The following is a 19,363-nucleotide window of genomic DNA, read 5'->3' as shown; positions in this document are numbered from 1 at the left end:
TTTTCAACTCATTCAAGTTCTTCTTCAAAAACCCAGATGGTATACCACTTGGCATATACATGTTAAGTATTAATATGACTTCATTATCCATGAGACCCCTTAGCAAAATATAGTTTGCCTCCCCATCTCCCTCAATTAGATATATTTATGTCTCTGTTCTGTCTCAAATCATAAATGCTACCCCTGCTTTCTTTGCTCCAGCTGAAGCAAAATAGATCCTGCTCCAACTTTCTTCATTCACCTGAGTATCAATCTGCCTCAAATGCATTCACATTTATAGTTATAATGAGTAACTGTCCATATCTCTTCATGCTATTTTTCATTTACTCACCCTTCCCTTTGTAACCCCCCCCCCATATTCTCCTTTCCACAGCTTCCTGACCTATGATCACTGGCATTCCCCAATATCCCCTCTCCCATATCAGCTCCCCCTCCCCATACATTTTCACCAGCCCTATCTGAACTTGCCTATAGGGGTAAGATAGCTTTCTATATAAAATTGAGTTTATTTGCTGTTCCCTCTTTTTGCCAACTTTGATGAGAGTAAGGTTTAATCCTTTCCCATGCCCCCTATCTTCCCCTCCATTAATTAATTACTTAATTGAGATTTATTTATCTATTTTGTTTTAATGGCTCTATGTATATTTGTGTGTGTTCACTCCATTCAATTTCTCCCTTCCTACTTCTCCCATGCAATTTCTTTTTGGCCCTTTATTTTATTTTCTATGGTGTTATATCATCAATGTCATCTTATTATCACACCCTCTGTCTATATATACTCTTTCTAATCATTCTTATATTAAATTGTTTAGACTTACAAATATTATCATACTTTACATATTACCTTATGACCACAAGCTCTTTACATATACTCCTACTTGCATTAAAATTCCTTTTACAATAAAGTTATTGAAAATAACAAATATTATGTTATCACACAGAAATAGAAATAGTGTAACCCTTTAAATTTTCTTACAGTTTTTCTTTGTTGTTTAATTTTTACCTTTTTCTGTTTCAATTGAACCTTCTATTATGTTTCACTTGAATCTTGTGTTTGGAAGTTAAATTTCCCATTCAACTCTGGCCTTTTAATCCAAAATGCTTTAAATTCCTTTATTTCGTTAAATGTCCATTTTTCCCCCTGAGAGATTTTATTTAATTTTGGTGGGTATGAAATTCTTGGTTGTAAACCTAACTCCTTTGCCTTCCAGTATATTATATTCTAAGCCCTGTAATTCATTAATGTGGAAGCTGCCAAATCCTGTGTAATTCTAACTATAGCTCCACAGTATATGAATTGTTTCTTTTTGGTTGCTTGCAATACCTTTTCTTTGATCTGGGAGTTTTGAAAATTGACTGTGATGTTTCTGGGAGTTTTTATTTTGGGATCTCTTTCAGAAAGTGATCGTTGGATTCTTTCAATATCTATTTTGCCCTCTGGTTCTAATACTTCAGGGCAATTTTCCTCGATAATTTCTTGAAAAATATTCTCCAAGCTTTTTTTGTTATTGATGTTGCTTGTATCTTTCAGGTAGATGATTAATTAGTATATTATCTTTCCTGGATCTATTCTGTAGGTCAGTTGTTTTTGCAATGAGAAATTTTACATTTTTAAATTTTTTTTTCTGATTTTGTTTTACTGCGTCTTGATGTATTATAGAGTCGCTAGTTTCCATTTGTTCAATTTTAATCTTTCAAGAATTATTTTCTTCATTTACTTTTTTGTATTTCTTTTTCCATTTGGCCAAGTATGTTCCTTATGGGATTATTTTTCTCAGTATTTTTTCATGTTTTTATATTATTATTTTGTATTTCTTTTTCATGGTTCTGCTGCATCACTTCCAATCTTTCCTCAACCTCTCTAATTCAATTTTCAAAGTCCTTTTTAAGCTCTGCCAGGAATTTATATTGAACTTAAGACCAATTTTTACTTCTCTTTGAAGGTTCATCTGTAGTCATTTTGTTACTGTCCTCTATATTTGTGCCTTGGTTTTTCCTTGTATTAAAGTTACTGCCAATAGTTAAACTTTTGTCATTATTTTTTTTTTCATTGTTTTTTTACTCATTTTGTGTTAGCAGGGCCCTGGAGGAGTGATCCCTTTGATCTTCAGACCCTGTGGTGACAGCCTGCTGCTGGGTTGTTAGGGTAACCTGTTACACTGTTAACAGGCCCTTGAATAGTAATTTTGTTGCAATCTGCTAAATCCCTGGGGCTGCTTTTGCTCTGGAAATATTCTCTCTGCAGGGAGAACACAGTGGTGGGAATCTGTTGCTCACTTGCTTGGGTGGGGATTCACTACTGTTCAGCAGGCTCAGAGGTCTGTTGTAGGCCTCTGCTGTGAGCCCAGAAGCTGTTTCTGTTAATGCTGCTCCTGGACCTCTCTTCTGTCCCACACAGGTAAGATTCCTGCCAGGCTGGAACTCAGTGAGTTTGGAGGCAGTTTTATGTCAGTTTAGAGGGGAAATCTGGGAGAACTGTAGTGACTTATTTCCTCACTTGGCCATTTTGGCTCAGAACCATATGTATTTAGGTTTATGCATCATATATTTAGTTTTGGAAGTGATTTTAGAAGCCACTGAATGCAATTTATTGATTTTGTATATACAATAACTGAAGCTCAGAAAAAATATGATAAAGTACTTTTCCCAATGAAATATTAGAACCTGGATTTCACTCCTTTCTCTATCTCTGTCTCTCTCTGATTGTCTTTCTCTGTTTCTTTCTGTCTCTCCTTCATTCTCTGCTTATCTCTGTCTCTCCGCCTGTCTCATCTTGTCTCTTTCCCTCTTTCTCCCTTTATTTATGTCCTTCTGTTTGGTTCTTTCTTTGTTTCTGTCTTCCTGTTTGTCAATCTCAGTTTTTATCTGCCTTTGTCTCTTTCTTGATCTCTGCTCTTCTTTTTTTCTCTGTCTTTTTTTCCTCTCTCTCTCCCTTTTAATGATTTTTACATCCTTAAAATGTAAATTCTCTACATTATCTACCTTTTACCTATTTATCTTTTGGTCTGTCTTATTACTTAATCTAGTTATCTAGTTAAGATTTATTTTTTCCCCTTGAATTGTGATTATAGTGCAGAGATGGAATAGGACATTAACACATTCCATCGACTTTCAGGCAATTCAGTTGATCAGTATAGGATCTCTCTTGGGGATTACTCATAGAGGGAGAAAGAAAATCTTCTTCATACCAGTCACATTGTTCCTCTTTTTCTTCCTTTAGTTTTCTCCCAATTAATGTAACCTTTTATGGAGTTCAAAGAGTAACTTGTTAATGAGGGGAATTATTTCTAGCACTCATTGTCAGCTAATTATTTTATTGAAAAGTCAGAAAACTAGGTTCCCTTATCAGTTTTATAAAATAACAATAGCACCAAAAAAGAAAGCCCTCAAAATTAGGGAGTGCTTGCCCTGTTTTTCCTCATTGATATTCCTTAGAAATTTGGTTCTGTATTCCTCAACTAAAATTCTTTGCTCCATAGGGGAGTCTTCCCATTGCTCTCCCACAGGACATTCTTATCTCTTTAACTTTGTCCAAGTTCTTTCATGATATTCACTATCATTCTCCTTCTTGCCTTCATTAATTCATTCAAAAATTGATTGTATTATTCAATTTATCATCTACCTTATGAATTTATCAATCCTTAAAAGTCCAGTTCAAGTACCATTTCATCTAGTCTTCTTTCCCACATTGTTCTTTCCTTTGTCTGAACTTCTGTAACACCTATCATGCGTGTCATTTATTGATAGCACTTCATTATGTAATGTTTTATACCCTAATTATTTATTTTTTTGTAAATATTGTTTCCTCCCCCCAAAAAAATGAAACAAACAACACTCATTTGGCGAACAATAATCATTTTTTCCTCTTTTTGTTATATTATACATTGTACCTAGCAAAAACTGGTACATAGTACACTGCAGATATTTATTGAATACATTTTATTTTTGTTAACTCTTATTAGAAACAACATTGAAGATCAATACAAATAAAACTACTAAGTGACCATTTATATTTAAATTAAAAGCATACCTCAGAGATATTGCAGGTTTGGTTCCAGATAATTAAAATAAAGTGAATAGCACAATAAAGCAAGTCACATGATTTTTTGCTTTCCTAGTGCATATAAATGTTATGTTTATTCCATAGTACAGTCTATTAAATGCATAATAGTATTATGTCTAAAAATGTACATACCTTTATTTATTTATTTTTTATTTATTTTTTGCTAAAAATGCTAACTACCATCTGAGCCTTTGGCAAGTAGTAATCTTTTTTTTTCTTTTCTGGAGAAGGATCTTGTGTTGATTTTGATGACTGCTGCCTAATTAGGGTCATACTTGCTGAAGGCTGGGGTGGCTGTGACAATTTCTTAAAATAAGACAATAATACAGTTTGACTCCTTTCACTTGAGCACTTAGCACTTAGAAGTCATTGTATAAATATTACTTGGCCTAATTTCAGTGTTTTTGTCTCAGGGAATAGGGACACATGAGGAGAGAAAGAGAGAGAGAGATGGAGGAACTGCTGGTCAGTGGAGCAATCAGAAACAAAAAACATTTATCCATTAAGTTCACTTTCTTATATGGGCACAATTCATGCCACCAAAAAAATTACAATAATAACATCAAAGTTCCTTGATTATAGATCATCATAACAGTTATAATAGTAATGAAAAAGTTTGAAATATTGTGAAAATTACTAAAATATGGCTCAGAAACATGTATGCAAATATGCGGTTGGAAAAATGGTGCCAATAAACTTGCTCAATGCAGTATTACCACAAACCTTCAATTTAAAAAAAAAAGGAAATGTCTGTAAAGCACAATAACGTGCAATAAAATGTGGTATGATTATAATGAATTTTAACACATAAAATATAAATATTTCAGTCATTCTTTTTATGGCCCTTTTAAAATTTTTATTGGCTCCTTAATGAATATGTATATGTACACACACACACATGTGCATATGTACATATATTTATTTTTTGTTTTGTTTTGTTTTTTTTAGTGAGGCAATTGGGGTTAAGTGACTTGCCCAGGGTCACACAGCTAGTAAGTGTTATGTGTCTGAGGCCAGATTTGAACTCAGGTCCTCCTGACTCCAGGGCCGGTGCTCTATCCACTGTGCCACCTAGCTTCCCCTTGTACATATATTTATTGAATATATTATATGCATTATATATAATTTATACATATGCAATATATATGTATGTAATCTGACAACTTAATGAAATGGTTTCAAAAGCTTTACACTTAGCAATATGATAATCACTATCACATCTAATCAGATACTACTGGATCTTCATTTTTTCCTAAATTAGGCTTTTGTTTAGATATTAACAATCACTGAGCATTTCTAAAATTTTAGAAGTAATATCATAAGTATATCACAAAAGTGTTGAAATAGAAGTTAACTTTTATTAAGCATTTACTTCATACCAGGCATTGTGCTAAGCATGAGCAATACAAAGAAAGAAAAAAATACACTGTCATCAAGAGGTTCAGATTCGAATGGGCCAGAAGACATGCAAACACTTATGTCCATAAAATATATACATCCTAATTGCTCTAATAATTGCTTTTGTAATAAAGTTATTAAGAGTTATAATATTATCTTATATAGAACTAGAAACAGTTTAACCTTATTAAATTTCTTCTTATTTTTCTTTCTTTTTTAAAAAATCTTTTTATGTTTCTCTTGAGTCTTGTATTTTGGAAGTATTTTGTATTTTTTATTCAACTCTGGCCTTTTAAGAAAAAATGCTTGAAAGTACTCTATTTTGTTAAACATTCATTTCCCCCCTAAAAGAATATATTCACTTTTTCTGGGTAGGTAATTCTTGGTTGTAAACCTAACTCCTTTGCCTTCCAGTATATTATATTCCAAGCCCTGCAATTCTTGAATGTGGAAGCTGCCGAATCCTGTGTAATTCTCACTGTGGCTCCACAGTACTGGAATTGTTTCTTTTTGGCTGCTTGCAATACTTTTTCTTTGATCTGTGAGCTTTTAAATTTGTCTGTAATATTCATGGGAGTTTTTGTTTTGGGATTTCTTTCAGGTGGTGATTGGGGATTCTTGCAATTTCTATTTTACACTCTGGTTCTAATATTTCAGGGCAGTTTTCGTTGATAATTTCTTGAAAGAATTTTTCCAGGCTTTTTTTTTTCTTTTGATAATGGCTTTTAGGTAGTCCAATAATTTTTATATTCTCTCTCCTGGATCAATTTTTTAGGTCAGTGGCTTTTCCAATGAGAAATTTTACATTTTCTTCTTCTTCTTCTTTTACTTTTTTGTTTTTGTTTTATTTTATCTTGGTATCTCATAGAGTCATTAGTATTCATTTTTTCAAGTTTAATTTTCAGAGAATTATTTTCTTCATTGCTTTTTTGGACTTCCTTTTCAATTTGGGTAAATCTGTTTTTTAGGGAGTTATTTTCCTAAGTAAATTTTTGTATTTCTTTTTCATGGTTCTCTTCCATTATTTTTATTTCTTTCCCTAATTTTCCTTCTATTTTTCTAATTTGATTTTTTAAAGACCTTTTTAAAGCTTTTCCAAGAATTATTTTTGGGCCAGAGACCAGTTCGCACTTTTCTTTGAAGGTTCATCTGTAGCTATTTTGTTACTGTCCTCCTCTATGTTTATGGCTTGATTTTCCCTATCATTGTAATAACTATCAATAGTCAAGGGTTTTTTTCATTCTTTTTTTGCTCATTTTGGTTTTTTTATATTTTTATTTGACTTGGGTTCTCTTCCTAAACTGTCCCAAGGTTTGTGCTGAGGCTTTGGGTGTTATTTATGGTTTTCACTGAACTTCAGGGCTTAGCTGCTTGCTTTTGCTGAATTGCTAAAGTTAATTAAGTCTTTCTGGTGGCTGGCCTTGGAGGAGTGATCTTGTTGTTGTTCTGCCCCAGGGGTGGTGCCTTACTGCTAGGTTACTCTATTATCAGGACCTCTCTGTCAGCAGGCCCTGGAGTACCAATTTTGTTTCCAATCTGCCCAAGTGTGTGTGGGGGGAGGTTCCTGCTGCTGGGTTGCCATGGTAACCAGTCTGCTGATTTGCCCTAGAAACAGTCTTTCTTCTGGGAGGTCACAGGGGTGGGAACTTGCTATTGACCTTCTTGGGTGGGGCTTCACTATTGGTCAGCAGTGGGTTCAAAGTCTCCTTGCTGGTCTGTGCTAGCTTTGGGGTACCTGCTAATGGTCCCTGCTATGCTGCTCAGACTGCTCACCTTCCAAGGGAGCTTCTGGTTTGCAGGTGGTTGGAGCCTAGCTGGTAGTTTACATAAGGCTCAGAGCCCTGCTTCAGGCCCCCTATTGGGAGCCCAGAAGCTGCTGCTGGTGCTGGACCTCACTTCCCTCCAACCCAAGTAAAATAGACCTTTCCTGCCAGGCTGTTAGCCTGTTTTCCTGCTCTTTGGATGCTTCAGAGGCAGTTTTGTGTTGGTTTGGAGAGGAAATCTGGGAGAACTTCAGTGGTTTACTTACTCTCTTGGTCATCATAGCACAGGAAATCAGTGCCCCATTTTAAGAAGGAGTTAAAAGTCAAGAAATAGGCTGGCAAAATGAGCAAACAGAAAAAAATGCTGACCCTAGAAAGTTTCATTGGTGACAAGGAAGATCAAAATACACCCTCAGAAGAAGATAACAAAATCAAAGCTCCTACATCCAAAGCTTCCAAGAAAAATATGAATTTGTAGCATGCCATAGAAGGGCTCAAAAAGGACTTTGAAGATAAGCTAAGAGCGGTAGAGGAAAAAATCAAAAGAGAAATGAGATAGATGCATGAGAGTCAGGAAAAAAATGTCAACAGCTGGAAAAGCAAAATGGAAAAGGATATACAAAAGCACTAGGGAGAAAATAATTTTTTTAAATTAGGATTGAGAAAATAGAAGCTAATGACTTCATGAGAAATCAAGACACAATAAAGCAAATCCAAATAAATGAAAAAGTAGAGGGCAATGTGAAATATCTCCTTGGACAAAGAGCTAACCTGGAAAATAGATCCAGGAGAGATTATTTGAAAATTATTGGATGACCTGAAAACTATGATCAAGGAAAGAGTTTAGCCATTATCTTCTAAGAAATTGTCAAGGAAAATTGCCCTGACATTCTAGAAGCAGAAGGTAAAATAGAAACTGATAAAATCCACTGATCACCTCACAAAATGAAAACTTCCAGGAATGATATAGCCAAATTCCAGAGTTTCCAGGTCAAGCAGATCATATTGGAAGCAGCCAGAAAGAAATAATACAAGTATTGTGGAGCAAATATCAGGATAACATAAGATCTAGCAGCTTCTACATTAAAGGATCTGTGGGCATGGAATATGATATTCCAAGGGGCAAAGAAACTGGTATTACAACTAAGAATCACCTACCCAACAAAAGCGAGTATAATCGTTCAAGGGGAAAGATGGGAATTCAATGAAAGACAGGACTTTCAGGCATTAGTGATAAAAAGACATGAACTGAATAGAAAATTTGACTTTCAAATACAAGACCTTAGAGAAGCATAAAAAGGTAAACAGGAGAAAGAAATCATGAGGCATATTAAAAGGTTGAACTGTTTACGTTCCTACATGGGAAGATGATACTTCTAACTCTTAAGAACTTTCTTATTATTAGTGCAGCTAAGTGGTGTATACTTAAACATATGGAACAGGTGTGAGTGGAATAGGATGAGATGATATCTTTAAAACATTTCTTTTTTTGTTTTGTTTTTTTGTGGAGTGGTAGGGGTTGGGTGGCTTTCCTAGGGATGAGTACCTGGTGAGTATCAGATATCTGAGGGAAGAATTGGGCTCAGGTCCTCCTGGGTATGGGGCTGGTGCTTTGTACATTGTGCCACCTAACTGCCCCATGTTGATATCTTTAAAAAAATAAAATTAATGGGGAAAACAATTGCACTGGGAGAAAGGAAAAGGGAGAAGTAGAATGGGGTAAATTATTTCACATAAAAGAAGAAAGAAAAAGGTTATGGAATAGAGGGGAAGATTGGGGAGGTGCAGGGAAGTAAATGAGCATTATTCTCATCAGAATTGACTCGAAGAGGGAATAACATACACACTTAATTGTGTATAGTAATATATCTTTCCCTGTGGGAAAGTGGAATGGGAAAAGGATAAGGTGGTAAAGGAAGAGAGAACAAATTGGCAGATGGAACAGTCAGAAGCAAAACACTTTTGAAGTGGGATAGGGTGAAAGAAGATAGATAATAGATTAAATATCAAAGGGAGGGAATAGGATAGAGGGTAATGCAGTTAACAATAGTAATTGTGGAAAAAATTAAAACAAGTTTGTTTGATAGACCTCAGTTCACAAACACATAGAGAACTGAGTCAAATTTGTTAAAATGAGAGCCATTCCCCAACTGATAGATGAACAAAAGACATGAAGTTTTCAGATGAAATAGCCATATGAAAAAATACTCTAACTAACTTTTGAGTGGAGAAATTCAGGTCAAAACAATTCCAGATACATCATATTTTTGGATTGGATAATAGGAAAACAGAAGAAATTGACAAATGTAGAGGATATGGGGAAAATGAGATATTAATATACTCTTGATAAATTTGTAAACTGAGCCAAACATCTTGTAGAGCAATTTGGAACTATGGCCAAGGAGTTATAATACTAGGCATAGTCTTTGATGTAGCAATACCACTACTAGGTTGGTATCCTAAAAGAGACTTTTAAAAATGTGAATTCAAAATTTGGGTGATGCCCATCACTTGGGGAAGGGTTGAATAAATTTTGGGATAAGATTAAGGAGGAACAATATTGTGGTGTAAGAAATAATGAGCAGGATGCTGTCAGAAAGACTTATGAAAAATGCAATCTATCTAAAGAGAAAAAATTGATGGCAACTGAATACAGATTGAAGCATATTTTTTTTGTTAGTTCCATTTTCTAAAGGTTTTTGTCTTTTAACTTTCACAACTAAACTAATGTAGAAATGTATTTTTAATAAAAGTATTTTATTATTTTCCAGTTACATGTAGAGATAGTTTTCAGCATTTGTTTATATAAGATTTACAACATCAAATTTGTCTCCCTCCCTTTCCCCCTCCCCTAGACAGCAGGCAATCTGATATAGGTGTTATATATATATATATATATATAAAATTGCTTCTGTTTGTACAAAACCTTTTTAATTTAATATAATCAAAATCATCCATTTTGCATTTCATAATATGCTCTATCTCTTTTTTGGTCATAAACTGTTTCTTTTCCAAAGATCTGAAAGGTAGACTATTCCTTCCTCTCCTAATTTACCTATGGTATCGCCTCTTATATCTAAATCATGTACCTATTTTGACCTTATTTTATTATAAAGTGTAAGATGTTGGTCTATGCCTAGTTTCTCCCATACTATCTTCCACTTTTCCCAGCAGTTTTTGTCAAATACTGAATTCCTATCACAGAAGCTTGAGTCTTTGGGTTTATCAATCACTACATTACTAATGTCATTTACTACTGTATCTCCTGTGCCTAGCCTATTCCATTGATCCTCCACTCTTTTTCTTAGTCATTACCAGATAGTTTTGATGACTGCTGCTTTATAGTAAAGCTCCAGATTTGGTACAGCTAACCCACCTTCCTGTGCATATTTTAAAAATTATTTTCCTTGATATTCTTGACTTTTTTTCCAGATGAATTTTGTTATTATTTTTCCAAGCTCTATAAAATAATTTTTAGTTTGTCTGATTGGTATGGCACTGAATAAGTAAATTAATTTAAGAAGAATTTTCATTTTTACTATATTAGCTCTGCCTATCCCTGAGCAATTGATACATTTCCAGTTATTTAAATCTGATTTGATTTGTGTGAAAAGTGTTTCTTAATTGGGTTCATATAGTTCCTGGGTTTGTCTTGGCAAATAGACTCCCAAGTATTGAAAACTTACAGGTCCCAAGAAATAGCTATGAAAACTGCTACACAAAACTCATGAAGCTTTGCACAGTGCACTATCCCATCTGGATGCAGAGCCCTACTTTAAAAAAAAAGAGAGATAAAAGTCAATAAATAGGTGGGGGAACTGAGAAAACAACAGAAAAAAAATCAACTATAGAAAGTTTCTGTGGTGACAAGGAAGATCAAACCAAATCCTTAGATGAAGATGACAAAGTCAAAGCTCCTACACCCAAAGCCTCCAAGAAAAAAATATGAATTGGTTTCAGGCTATGAAAGAGTTCAAAAAGAATTTTTAAAAATAAATTAATAGAGGTAGAGGAAAAAATAGAAAGAGAAACGTAAGCAATGCAAGAAAATAATGAAAAAATGTCAATAGCTTTGTAAATGAGACACACACATACACACAAATACTGAAAAAAAACACCTTAAAAACAGATTAGGGACAGCTAGGTGGCGCAGTGGATAGAGCACCAGCTCTGGAGTCAGGAGGACCTGAGTTCAAATCCAGTCTCAGATACTTGACACTTACTAGCTGTGTGACCCTGGGCAAGTTACTTAACCCCCATTGCCCCGCAAAAAAAAAAAAAAAAAAAAACCAGATTAGTCCAAATGGTAAAAATAGGTAGAAAGAGCCAATGAGGAGAATGGCTTGAAAAGCAGAACCAACCAATGGAAAAAAGAGGCACAAACATTCACTGAAAAAAAAAACTCTTTAAAAAGTAGAATTGGACAAATGGAAAAGGAGGTATCAAAAGGAAATGAAGAGCTGGTTTTATGAAAAAATCAATAAAACAGATAAAACTTTGGTTAATTTGATTTTTAAAAAAGGAACAAAACCAAATTACTAGTATCAAAAATGAAAAGTGTGATTTCACCACCAATGAAGTAGAAATTGAAGGAATAATTAGGAGCTATTTTGTCCAACTGTATGCAAATAAATTTGAAAATCTAAATGAAATGGATAAATATTTACAAAATTACAAATTGCCCAGGTTATCTAAAGAGGAAATAAACTTCTTAAATAAGCCCATATTAGAAAAAGAAGTTGAATAAGTCATTAATGAACTCCCTATGAAAAACTCTCCAGGGCCAGATGGGTTTACAAGTGAATTTTACCAAACATTTAAAAGCAATTAATTCCAATATGATACAAACCACTTGGAAAAAGAGATAAAGAAGGAATGCTACCACATTCCTTTTATGACTCAAATATGGTGTTGATACTTAAACCAGACAGATTCACAACAGAAAAAAAAATTACAGACCAATTTCCCTAATGAATATCAATGAAAAAATATTAAATAAAATATTAGCAAGGAGATTACAGCAAGTGATCACCATGATAATACACTCTGAACAGGTGGGATTTATATCAGGAATGCAAAGCTGGTTCAACATTAGGAAAACTATTAATATAATCCAACCACATCAATAACAAAACTAACCAAAATCATATGATTATCTCAATAGATGCAGAGAAAGCTTTTGACAAAATACAGCACCCAATCCTATTTAAAACACTAGAGAGCATAAGAATAGGTGGAGCTTTCCTTAAAATAATAAGTGGTATCTACCTAAAACCATCAGCAAACATTATATTTAATGAGGATAAGTTAGAGGCATTCCCAATAAGATCAGGGGTGAAACAGGGATGTCCATTGTCACCTCTCTTATTTAATATTGTATTAGAAACATTACCTTTAGCAATAAGAGAAGAAAAAGGAATTAAAGGAATTAGAATAGGCAAGGAGGAAACAAAACTTTCACTCTTTGCAAATTATATGATGGTATACTTAGAGAATCCTAAAAAACTGCTCAAAACTAAAAATCTGCTCAAAACAATTAACAACTTTAGCAAAGTTGAAGGATATAAAATAAACCCACATAAATCATCAGCATTTCTATACATGAACATCAAAGCTCAGCAGCAAGAGAAAGAGAAATTCCATTTAAAGTAATGGAAGACAATATAAAATAATTGGGAGTCTACCTGCCAAGACAAACCCATGAACTCTGAACAAAATTACAAAACACTTCACACAAATAAAATCAGATCTTTGTAATTGGAAAAATATCAATTGCTCATGGATAGGCCAAACTAATATAATAAAAATGACAATTCCACCTACATTAATTTACCTATTCTGTGCCATAGCAATCAGACTACCTAAAAATTATTTTATAGAGTTAGAAAAAAATAATAAAATTCATCTGGAAAAACAAAAAGTAAAGAATATCAAGGGTCCTAATGAAAAAAAAGTGCAAAGGAAGATGGGCCAGCCATACCAAATTTGAAGCTATACTATAAAGCAGTAGTCATCAAAACTATCTGGTACTGGCTAAGAAATAGAGTGGAGGATCAGTGGAATAGGCTAGGCACAGGAGACACAGTAGTAAATGATATTAGTAATGTTGTGATTGATAAACCCAGCCTCAAGCTTCTGGGATAGGAACTCAGTATTTGACAAAAATTGCTGGGAAAACTGTAAGATAGTATGGGAGAAACTAGGAATAGACCAACATCTTATACCTTATACAAATTTAAGGTCAAAATGGGTTAAAAATTTAGACATCAAGGGTGATACCATAGATAAATTAGGAGAGGAAGGAATAGTTTACCTCTCAGATCTATGGAGAGGAAAACAATTTATGTACAAACAAAAAGACAGGGAACATTATGAAATGCAATATGGAAGACTTCCATTACATTATTTTTTTTTTTTAGTGAGGCAATTGGGGTTAAGTGACTTGCCCAAGATCACACAGCTAGTAAGTGTTAAGTGTCTGAGGCCAGATTTGAACTCAGGTACTCCTGACTCCAGGGCCGGTGCTCTATCCACTGTGCCACCTAGCTGCCCCCTATTACATTAAATTTTAAAAGACTTTGTACAAACAGAAGCAATGCAGTGAAAATTAGAAGGGAGGCAAAAAACTGGAAAATAATTTTTACAGCCAGCATTTCTGATAAAGAAAGGCCTCATTTCTAAAATATATTGGGAACTAAATCAAATTTATAAAAAATCCAATTCATTCCCCAATTGAGAAATGATGGAAGGATATGAACAGGCAGTTTTCTGATGAAGAAGTTAAAGCTATCTATTGTCATATGAAAAAATGCTCTAAATCACTATTGATCAAAGAAATGCAAATTAAAATAACTCTGAGTTACAACCTCACACCTATCAGATTGGCTAATATATGATGAAAAAAAAGGATAATAATAAATGTTGGAAAATCTGTTGAAAAATTGGATCACTAATGCATTGTTGGTGGAGCTATGAACTGATCCAACCATTCTGCAAAGCAATTTGGAACTGTGCCCAAAGGGCTATGGGACTGTTCATACCCTTTGTCCCAGTGGTACCACTGCTAGGTCTTTATCCCAAAGAGACCATAGAAAAGTGAAAAGGACCCACATATACAAAAATATTTATAGCAGCTCTCTTTGTGGTGTCAAAGAATTGGAAATTGAGGAAATTCCCATCAATTTGGGAATGGCTAAACAAGTTGTGATATGTGAATGTAATGTAATACTATTGTGATATAAGAAACGAGGAGCAGGAGGATTTCAGAGAAACCTGGAAGGACTTACATGAACTTATGCTGACTGAGAGGACTAGAACCAAGAGAACATGGTACATAGTAATAACAATATTGTGTGATGAACAATGGTGATAGACTTGGCTCTTCTCAGTAGTGCAACAATCCAAAACAGTTTTAAAGAACTCATGATAGAAAATGTTCTCAACATCTAGAAAAAAGAACTGTGAATTATGGATGCAGATTTAACTATATGGTTTCTACTTTTGGACTGTTTTTTTTCCTTCTTTTTTGAGGTTTTTCCCTTGTCCTCTGATTCTTCTTTCATAAGATGACTAATGTAGAAATATGTTTAATGTGATTGTACATATTGTAAGAATTGGTTTGGGGACCCCATCTTTGGCTAAAATTGCAAAGCCTCAGGCACACCCTGCACAGCTTACTCTGCTTCAGGTGCACCATGCACAAGAAAACTTAAGCCCTGGGAATGCCCAGCATGGAAACCCTAAGCCCCGGGCTTGCCCCACATGGTAACCCTGTGCCCTAGCCGGGTTTGGGCATCATTCCTAGGGGTGAGAATGAATTAGCTTGGGGTGTATGGGTGTTCAGTCTGGGTTTCCTGTGAGAGGAGGGTTTTTTTATTCTGGAGCATGGGTAGAGAAGTGGGGAGTGAGTGAGAGAGGGGAGCGAGTGACCAAGGAGACAGGAGGAGGAGATGAGAAGACAGAAAGAGGGAGGAGAGTTCATGTTGGCAGGTGAGAGATGCCCAGGGGGATAGAGAAGCAGCTGAGTCCGGTGGCCAGTGTTACAGGTTATATCCTGCTTTTCTTTGTCCTTATTTATAACTTTGTTCCATATCAATAAACCCTGTATTTTCATTTATTGAAAGGAGACATTTTGATCTTGTTTCTTATCAGTCTGGGAGGAACAGTTGGGGCAGCTCTTCCCATATTAAATTTGGCCCTTACAATATATAACCTATATCAGAGTGCTTCCCATCTTGGGGAAGAGGGAGGGAAAAGAGGGTGGGAGAAAAAAGTTTGGAACTAAAAATCCAGTGGAATAAAACTGTTGAAATCCATCCTCATATGTAACTGGAAAATAATAAAATACTTAAAAAACACCAAAAATCCCTGAAGTACCACCTCACACCTATCAGATTGGCTAACGTATGACAAAAAAAGGCAAACAATAAATGTTGGAGAAGCTGTGGGAAAATTGGAACACTAATGCATTGTTGGTGGAGCTTTGAACAGATCCAACCTTTCTGCAAAGCAATTTGGAACTATGTTCAAAGGGCTATGGAACTGTTCATACCCTTTGACCCAGTGGTACCAGTGCTAGTTCTGCATCCCAAAGAGAACATAGAAAAGGGAAAATGATCCACAAGTACAAAAATATTTATATCAGCTATTTGTGGTGGCAAAGAATAGGAAATGGAGGGAATGCACATCAGTTGGGAAATGGCTAAACAAGTTGTGGTATATGAATGTAATCGAATACTATTGTGTTATAACAAATGATGAGCAGGCTGATTTCAGAGAAACCTGGAAAGACTTACATGAACTGATGCTGAGTGGAGCAGAACCAAGAGAACAGTGTACACAGTAACAGCAACATTATGTGATGAACAACTGTGATAGACTTGGCTCTTCTCAGCATTACAATTATCCAAAACAATTTCAAAGAATTCATGATAGAAAATGTTTTCAACATCTAAAAAAAAAAAAAAAAAGAACTGTGGATTACAAATGCAGTTTGAACCATACTGTTTCTACTTTTGGACTGTTTTTTTTTCCTACTTTTTTGAGGTTTTTCCCTTGTTCTCTGATTCTTCTTTCAAAATGTGTCTTTTGCAAAACTGTGTTTAATTTGATTTTACATTTATAATCTATATCAGATTGCTTTCTGTCTTTGGGAGGAGGAATGGAAGGAAGTATTGGAGAAAAATTTGGAACTAAAAATCCTATGAAAACAAGTATTGAAATCTATCCTTACATGTAACTGCAAAATAATAAAATACTTGTATTTAAAAAAACAATAAACACTTGACCTAGAAACCAAATCCAGAAGAGATCATTTGAAAATTATTGGACTTCCTCAAAGCCATGATTAGGGAAAAAGAGCCTAGACATTATTTTTCAAGAAAATATTAAGGAAGACTGCCCAGATATACTAGAACTAGAGGGTTAAATAAAAATGGAAAGAATCCATTGATCACCTCCTGAAAGAGATCCCAAAATGAAAATTCCAAGGAATATAATAGTGAAATTCAAGAGCCTCTAGTTCAAGAAGAAAATATTGCAAGCAGCCAGAAACTACTCAAGCACTGTGGAACTGCAGTCAAGATAATGCAAGATTTAGTAGCTTCTACATTAAAGGATCAGAGGGCTTAGAATTATCCAGAGGACAAAGGAACTGGAATTACAACTAAGAATCATCTATCCAGCAAACAGTATAATCATTCAGGGGGAAAATGGTGATTCAGTGGAACAGAGGATTTTCTGACATTCTTGATGAAAACACCAGAGATGAATGGAAAATTTGACTTTCAAATACAAGACTCAAGAGAAACATAAAAAGGTAAACAGGAAAAGGAAATTATAAGGGATTTTAAAAGGTTAAACTGCTTATATTTCTACATGGGAAGATCATATGCATTCCTGCAGGGGAAGATGATACTTGTAACTCATAAGAATATTCTCTTTATTAGGACAATTGGAAAGAGTATATATAGAAAGAGGGCACAGGTATGAGTTTAACATGAAGGGATGTTAACTAAAAATATAAATTTAAGATATGAAAAATGAATACAATGGCAGTAATGGAAAGGGAGAAGCTGAATGGGGTAAATTAGCTCACATAAGATGTAAGTAAAAGATTTTCCAGTGAAGGGGAAGAAGGGGGGAATTGAGGGCGGGAGAGTAATTTACTTTCATCAGAATTGGCTCAAAAATGAATAACATATACACTCAATTAGGCATAAAAATCTATCATACCCTGTAGAAAAGTAGGAAGGAAAGAGGATGAGAGAAGGCAGAGTGATAGAAGGGAGGGCACATTGGGGGAGGGGGTATTCAAAAGCAAAATATTTTTGAAGAGGGACAGGGTACAAGGAGAGAAAAAATAGATTAAGGGAGGAACAAAATGGAGAGAAATACATTTAGTAATAGTAGCTGTGAAAAAAATTAAAGCAAGTTTCTCTGATGACTCTCATGATTCAAACATATAAAGAGCTGAGTAAAATTTATGGATAAAAAGAGACATTCCCCAATTGATAAATGATCAAAAAATAGGAACAGTTTTCAGATGAAGTGATCAAAGCTATCTAGATACCTATGAGAAAATGTTCTAACTCACTATTGATTGGATAAATGCAAATCAAAACAATTCTGGGGTACTACCTCATCACTAATGAATTGGATAATAAGACAGCAGAGGAAAATGATAATTTTGTAGGGGATATGGGGAAAATGAGACCTTTATGCAACTATTACCAAGGTGCTATAAAAACATGCATACTTTTTGACCTAGCAATACCATTACGAGGTTTGCATACAAAAAGAGGTTACAAAAGAAGCAGTGGATAGAGCCCTGGCCCTGGATTCAGGAGGACCTGAATTCTGATCCGGCCTCAGACACTTGACACTTACTAGCTGTGTAACCCTGGGCAAGTCACTTAACCCTCATTGCCTCGCAAAAAAAAAAAAAAAAAAAAGGAAAAGGACCTCTATGTACAAAAATATTTATAGCTGCTCTTTTCTGGTGGCAAAGAATTGGAAATGGAGATGATGCCCATTAGTTTGAGAATGGCTGAACAAATTGTGGTATGTGATTATGATGGAATACTGTTGTGCTATAAGATATGATAAACAGGATGCTCTCAGAACAGCCTGGAAAGACTTACATGAGCTGATGTAAAGTGAAATGTACTGGGTAAAAGGTAACAGAAATATTCTGAGATGATCATCTGTGAATTAATTGACTATTCTGAGCAATTCAGGGATCCAAGAGATCTCTAAAGGATTTATGATGAGAAATGCTATCTATTCCTAGCAAAAGAACTGGTGAAAGCATATTTTTTACTTTATTTTTCTTGAGATTTTTTGTCTTTTTTCACTATATGATTAAATGAAAATTTTTGCCTAACTACACATATATAACCTATATTGAATCGTTTTCTTTATCAATCGCAGTAGGGAGTGTGAGAAGGGCAGATAATTTGGAACTCAAAGTTTTTTTAAAATGAATGTTAAAATTCTTTTCATGTAATTGTAGGAAATAAAATACTAAATAATTTCAATTATCAAGGAGAGGCAGGTACTTCAATGTGTTACAGGTTACTTCATTGATGGTCCTCAGGCAAAGAATAGATGTTCACTTTTCAGGCATATTCTATTAGTGGTTCCATTTAAGTACAGATTAAAGTAGATTACCTCAGAAGTCAATTGTAATTCTAGAATTCAATGATTGTGTGAAAGCTGAATTCTGCTTAAGCAGAATGTCACTGAGCATGGGGACAATGGTAAAGCATGAGTGAGACACCATAAACAAACCATTTACAATGCAATCCTTTGAAGTAACAACCAACTTGGGGAATCTATTAGAGAGAGACAATGATGTTTATTTTATGCAACAAAGTTCTAGGAAATATAAACAAATCCCATGCAAATTCTAGGGTATAAAGCCAGTATGCTGTATGTTGGTTTTGTTTTTTGTTTTGTTTTTGTTTTGTTTGTTTTTTTCAAAATCTGATTATATATGGGGGTGGAGCCAAGATGGCAGAAGAAAGGCAGTAATTTCTCAGAGCTCTCCACAAAAACCCTCCAAATACCTTCAAATAATGCCATAAGACAATTCCTGGAGCAGCAGAACCAATGAAAGGATAGTGTGATATCTTTTTCT

The sequence above is a fragment of the Dromiciops gliroides genome, chromosome 3 (assembly GCF_019393635.1).
Source record: "Dromiciops gliroides isolate mDroGli1 chromosome 3, mDroGli1.pri, whole genome shotgun sequence".
NCBI classification, from domain to species: domain Eukaryota; kingdom Metazoa; phylum Chordata; class Mammalia; order Microbiotheria; family Microbiotheriidae; genus Dromiciops; species Dromiciops gliroides.
Note: the sequence above shows the minus strand (reverse complement) of the source record.